We start from the raw sequence: 6,563 nt of genomic DNA, 5'->3' as shown, positions 1-6,563 counted from the left end.
AGGAGAAGGAGAAGGAGAAGAAAGGAGAGTTTTTTGGTATAAAGAAGATCCTAATATTAAATCTTAGCTTTTTCAATTTACAATTACATACAGTAGCAGAAACATAGTTAACCCTTATTTTACAAAACAAGAAGATGAGTGTACAAGGATTTAAGAGTAAGACAAGACTTTAACTATAGTCAACAAAGAGCCCTTATAATCTCCACAGAGTATTAATATACAAAATCTAGGACAAAATTTTGAACGAAGCATGTCTAGAAAATCAGGCAATGCCATAGGCTCCTGGAGGAGATTCAGCTTCCTCCTGACAGCTCAAATTGTTGTCACAGAGGAGACATTTCCCAAGAGAGTGACACATTGCCACCTCCTCTCCACCTGAGGACTGCCCAAATCTCAGAGCCCACCTTCTAAATCAGTGCTTAGGAATGTTTGTTCATTTGTCTTTAGATTGTGCGAAATGTAAAAGATGGGGAACAGCTATTCTCAGACTAGAAGGAGAACCAGATGTCGGGTGCATAAACACATGGGAAAATCTTCCCAGGCTCAGGAATAAAGAGAATCTCATAGGAATATCAAAGACATCCTGTGGCCTTTCCCACAGTCACCAGGCCACTTTCAATGATCCCTTCATTGAGTACCTGCTTGTCTCTGCAATTCAGAAAACTGTCTCTCTAAATCCTGTTAATTATTTACATGCAGACAAATATACATTTGTCTGTCAGCTCAGAATTTTAAAAAAAAAAAACCTTTTATTTAAAAAGTTCAATAGAATATAGTTTTATTAAAAAAAAAAACATTAAAGGGATAAAAGAAATTATCGAGGTCAAAAGTTTCGTAAGATGAACACACCCACTATCCCCAAGTATCTTGCCACCAGCCCAGAGTCGCTGCTAGAGCCCAGTATTGCGCATGCTCTGTAGACACTGGCGGACAACTCCTTTGCATGGAGCAGCTTCTCAACAATTCATCTCTGATAAAACACTGACCAAAAGCTGCTGAGGAAAGAAAACGACTTGTTTTCCTTACAGACTGCAGCCTATCACTGAGGGAAGTCAGGGCCAGGCATTCAAAGGGACCTAAAGGGCAAGCCAGCTTAATATTTCACATCTCTCTAACCAGGGAACTCACTCCTAGCTGGGAAAGAACAATAACTTTGGTATGAGATGCTGCTTGCCAGCTGGATCACTCTTAAGGTTATGTTTATAGCGTTTGTATACAGCCCATGACCACCGGCCTGGGAAATGGTACCTAGAGTGGGCCAGGCCTTTCCATATCAATAACAAATCAAGTAAATCCCCAAAGAACACTGCCACATCTCTGCTTCCAATTGAAGCCCATCAACGGAAGACATTAACATATCAGGTCCAGGAGGAAAAGGTCTCAGTATTCTCCAGCTCCCTATAGAATCAGCTTATTAATGACTGTACTCCTTCAATGGAGGACAGCCCTGACCACTCACGCTGATATCTGAGGTAACTCCCCCCACCCCGTCCAGTTCCTCAGGCTTGGGAGTGCGTTCTTTCCCCATCAATTTCCATCTTAATGTTTAGCGTTTCATCAATCACTTAACCTATCTACCGTGCTTCAACACTCTCCATTATGACTACGTTGATTTCATCTCTAAAATGTGGAGAGGGTTCAACATAAGCCAATAAATGGCATAACCCATAAATGAATTTAAAGACAAAAATCCCTCAATCATTTCAAAAAGGAGCCTTCGACAAAATCCAGGATGCCTTCATGACAAACTCCTAGAGAATGTAGTAACAGAGGAACATACAAAAGATATATATGAGAAACTCACAGCCAATATCATCATAAACGGGAAAAAACTTGAAGCTGTCCCACAGAAGTAATAAATGAAACCAGGTTGTTCATTATCCCCACTCAGTTTCAACATCATACTTGAAGTACTAGATCAAGCTATAGCAAGAGAAGAAAGTTAAAGGAATACTAATAGAAAAGGAAGAAGTCAAACTATCCCCTATCCCTATTCGCAGATAATATGATACCATACATGAGAGATGCCAAAATTTCTACCAGAAAACTTCTAGAAGTGATAACTAAATTTAGCATCGTGGCTAGATACAGAATCAACTTGAACAAATGAATACACATTTTCTATACAGCTTACTGTGGGTGGTACTGTTGGGGTTCACTGTGTGAAAGTGTGTCTCTGTATATTCAGTTGTTAATTCTGTACAAGCAAGATCTTGCTTATTTTAAATACGCTATCAACAAACATATAGAGAAAGGGGGTCATGGACATACTCTTTCACAATAGCATCAAGGAAAATAAGATGTCTTGGAATAAAGCTAATCAAGGACCTCTGCATGAAAAATTTAAACCTCTGAGAAAAAGAAAATGGAAGACACCCTACGCTTGTGGATCAATAGAATTAAACTTGTAAAAAGAAAATGATCATTTCACCAATGAAATCCAAATCAAAGTGCCCACCACATTCTTCACAGAAATGGGGAAAACCCCTAAAATTCACAACCACAAAAAGAGCCTGGATAGCAAAAGCAAGTCAGAGCAGAAAGAGCAATGTTGGAGGGATTGCCATTCCAGATCTCAAGACAATTACAGAACCGTCCTAATAAATCAATATGGAGCTGGCACCAAAACAGACAGGTAGACTGTCCTGGCTAGTTTTAAATCAACTTGAGTCATCTAATAGGAGGGACCCTCAATTGAGGAAGTACCCCATAAGATCCCGCTATAGGACATTTTCTTAATTAGAGATTAATGGGAAGGGAGCAGGCCATTGTGGATGATACTGTTGGGATCCATTGTATGAATGCATGTCTCTGTATATTCAGTTGTTAATTCTGTACAGGCAGAGAGCTAAATGCTGGCAGGATCTTACTATTGTCACGTTGTGGCCCGTTACCAATCTCATATTTTGTAAATATTCATTCTTCCTCAGTAGCCTAGAGGCAATCTATAATTATATCTGATTGGCTTTAATAAAGATCTGCTGGCCAGTAGCTCGGCAGGAAATTGGGGGAGGGGCAGGACTTCTGAGAGAGAGAGAGAGAGAGAGAGAGAGAGAGAGAGAGAGAGAGAGATATGAGAGATGCTGGGAGAAGAAATGAGATGCAAGAGATTCACCAGAAGACACGGAGGTGAACAGACTGTCCAGAGCTGAGCAGGGATGCAGAGTCACATGGTGGGACATAGTACCAGGATTAGTTGGGTTAAGCTATATAGTTGCCTGGGAGACTGCCCTAACTAGAAGGCCTAAGCTTTAAAATATTAAAAAGCTTCTGTATCATTATGTATACCACTGGTGGGTCCAAGAATGTCCCGCTATCTGGTACCATCCCTGGGCTGATGATCCTGAATTCTATAAGAAAGCAGACTGAGCAAACCACGATGAGCAAGCCAGTATGCACCACTCCTCCATGGTAGTGGCATGCACACCTTGGCAGGAACCAACCACTCTCTAATTGAAGATCTGCCTGTTCAACAAGAAGAAAATCGTTCCTAATGCTGAAAGCCTGACCAACTATCCAGGTCTGGTGAAGTCATGGATCTTGGAAGAAAACCTACAACCACCACTTTACTAAACCTGCATAATCTCTAACAACACTCTAAATATCTGTCCTTATACCCACATGGAAGCATAGTCCTCAAGCATCATGAAGGAAACTCTTCCTTGCAACAAACAGAAAAAAAAAAAACAACCAATCAAAATGCAGAGTTGTGAAGCACAATCCCAGTTGATGTATCTATAACAAACTCCTGGACCTAAGGCTCAGAGATCATTGCAGAAGAGGGGACAGCCAGAGGAAAACAGAGAGACATAACAACAATCAAAGGAAAATAAAGGCCATGAATTTGAAAGCAAGCAAGGAGAGATATATGGGAGAGTTTTGAAGAAAGAGAGGGTAGGAGGAAGTGAAATAATAATCATCTCTTTTTCTTTGTATGTTCAGTCATATTTCAGAAACATCTTCCCTCGTTGGCCTAGAGAAGTACAACCCATCCTTAGATAATCACTATGGTGAAGACTCACACAATCACTGCCCCCACAGTGAAATATTTTGTAGTTTACTATGAATACAGGGAGGAGTTCCAGGGAAGCTTATCCCACATGGAGCAGTCAGTCCTAAATATGTGTACTTATGGGCATCACTAAATGAATTCATTTAGTGCTGTGTGTGTGTGTGTGTGTGTGTGATGTGTGTGTGATGTGTGTGTGTGTGTGTGTGTGTGTGTGTGTGTGTGTGAAATAGAGAGGGAGGGGAAAGGAGAGAGAATTAAAGAAGAAGAGGTCATGAATTTGAAGAGCGAGGGGAACAAACAAGAAAGTGAGGGGGGGATATTAAATAAATATAGTACTAATGTACACAATTCTCAAATAACAAAAAAAAATCTAAATTAAAAAGTGTAATTTTTATCCTGAATCTGTCATCAATTCACAGGATATGGTAGAATCAGTACAAGCTTACCTCACAGAATAAATAGGAATAATGCTAAATCTGTTGATCACTATGTGAATTGGAGACAGAATTCTAAGCCGTTTCTTCTGTGGCCATCGGGATAGTTACTGCAAATCATCAAAGAAACTTCTCATCCAATAACCCAGCAAATAGGCACCGCTCTGAAAGGGTTATCTCCTTTGCCAAATGAAATTGGTTTTTTTCTAAGCATCTATTCCAAGAGTCTACATCTGGAGACAAGCTGTTTTCTCTATGCACTGACAGCCTAGGGATGGTTTTCCTCAGGGCATGAATTCTTGCCGACTTTTAACTTTTCTTTTTAGATAATAGATCCTCCTCATTAACAATGAAAAAGTGACAGAGTTAATAGAATAAATAAAAGCATTTAATTACCTGCAATGCTAATCTGTAGCCTCAGACTGCTTCAAGCTGCAACTATGGACTCTGACTTCTGCACCTGGGGACTCTAGTCTCCTCCCATAGTTCTGTGTCTCCCTCTTACCTGTCTTCCTTTGCTGTCCCTGCCCTTCAAGGCTTTCAGTTCTAATTGGATGGCCTGGGAACATTGAACCAAACTCGTGCTCTGATTGGCTCAGCTCGCTGTCATTCGTATGCTGGTTTTGCCTTTTCTCAAGTTTACACTCCATGTTACCTAGGAAATCCCAGTGACTGTGAAAGCCCAAGCTGTTTGTTCTGGAAGAAATGACAGGCGGAAGTTCTATTGGCAATTGTTTGGTTTCTAAAACAGCATCAAAACTGGTATCCCACGTTTGAAAAGGAAATGTTTGGTAAATTGTCTTACTTGCTTCAGACTGCTCCCTCCTGACTGTACAAGGCTGACTCCCTGGTGGCTTCTTGCCAGGGGAACCGGGAAACAACAATCCTTAGGAAAAGCACCAGCAATTAAAGGAAATGCCCTCGTTTTTTATTTTATATTCGCACACTGAGAAGATACCTTTTTCCTCGGTATTTTGGCTTCTGTAACTTTATCCTTTATTCTCCATTCACTCCACACTTGTTCTTAGCAATATGTTTGCCAGAGCAAAAGCAAGTTAATTGTTTGCTTTGGGAGGAAATTATCTAAGCCACATTTCCTACATTGAGAGTCTGTAACATCCACTGGCCTAACACCCGCCCACCCCCAGGCTCCCTCTACCTTGGATTCATACGTAGAACTAGGAACAGAACTTTCTAGAAAGGCCGCTGGTCCATTTTCTATTATACATTTTACCCAGACAACTGTGGTAGTTGATTTTTAATATCATTAAAATGAACAGTATAATTTCTGAGATTTGACATAAACATCAAATGAGAAGCTTTATTCAATATTAACAACCACCTGCTCAAAAACTTGCTTTTTGTCTCTTTCGGGGTCATACGCTATGTCCAGGTCCCCTTCCAGTAGAGCATGAAACTTAACCAATTAAGAGAAAGTATAGACTCTAGACTCGGGCAGGGATTCGGTTTGCTTTTCACTTCCAGATTCATGCCTCTGGGTCTGGGTTTGGACCAATTTAGTTTGAGGAGGGCTAACTGTATAACCATTGGATTGGAACCATCCATTGGAGCCAGGTGTGGTCACCAGTGGATACATGGATGAAGACAATCAATCATTCTCCCCTCCCCGGATGTAACATCAGCTGATAGTTCAGCCTTGAGGAGCAGGGCCCACTAAATCTCTCCTCCATCCATGGCAGGCTGTTAGTGTGCAGAGCCAGTACAGGTCCTCTCACTGAGCTCCCCGTTACAAAGGTTGTGCTTTATGCTGAAGATGTGTCACTTTGAAGTCCTTCCTCTTACAATTGAACTCTTATATTCTTTCTACCTCTTCTTCCCCAGAATTCCTTGAGCCCATTAGGGGATTCTATGCATACCTTGTGTAAAACTGGCTACACAACCATGCCTTAAACTACTAACTGCAGCAATAAACTATCCAAAGGGAAACCTCTTATCACTGGGTGACATCTGAGGTCTCTCATGTTTCTTTCCCAGTTCCTCGAAGACTGCTTCACCACCGGGGGCAGTCTCCTTCCTGTCTTCTCTGATTCTGAGGTCTAGTCTGAGGAAGGTCTGGGTCTGGGTCTGGGTCTGGGTCTGGGTCTGGGTCTGGGTCT

General features: G+C 41.3%; 1 protein-coding gene across 2 annotated transcripts in view; it reads right to left on the bottom strand.

The window, feature by feature from the left end:
• Capsl (calcyphosine like) overlaps positions 1 to 6,563 on the bottom strand; it is a 32,442-nt gene that overhangs the window by 20,553 nt on the left and 5,326 nt on the right. The window contains exon 1 of one of the 2 annotated variants that reach the window (XM_028767634.1): positions 4,843 to 4,975. The exons of the other annotated variant lie outside the window; for it this stretch is intronic. The gene's annotated coding sequence lies outside the window, so the exon portion shown is untranslated. Of the gene's footprint in view, positions 1 to 4,842; positions 4,976 to 6,563 lie in introns of those variants that run through there. 2 annotated transcript variants of the gene reach the window in all.

This window comes from Grammomys surdaster, unplaced genomic scaffold (assembly GCF_004785775.1).
Source record: "Grammomys surdaster isolate TR1022 unplaced genomic scaffold, NIH_TR_1.0 174, whole genome shotgun sequence".
Lineage (NCBI taxonomy): Eukaryota > Metazoa > Chordata > Mammalia > Rodentia > Muridae > Grammomys > Grammomys surdaster.
Note: the sequence above shows the minus strand (reverse complement) of the source record. Positions and strands in the feature narration are given on the sequence as shown.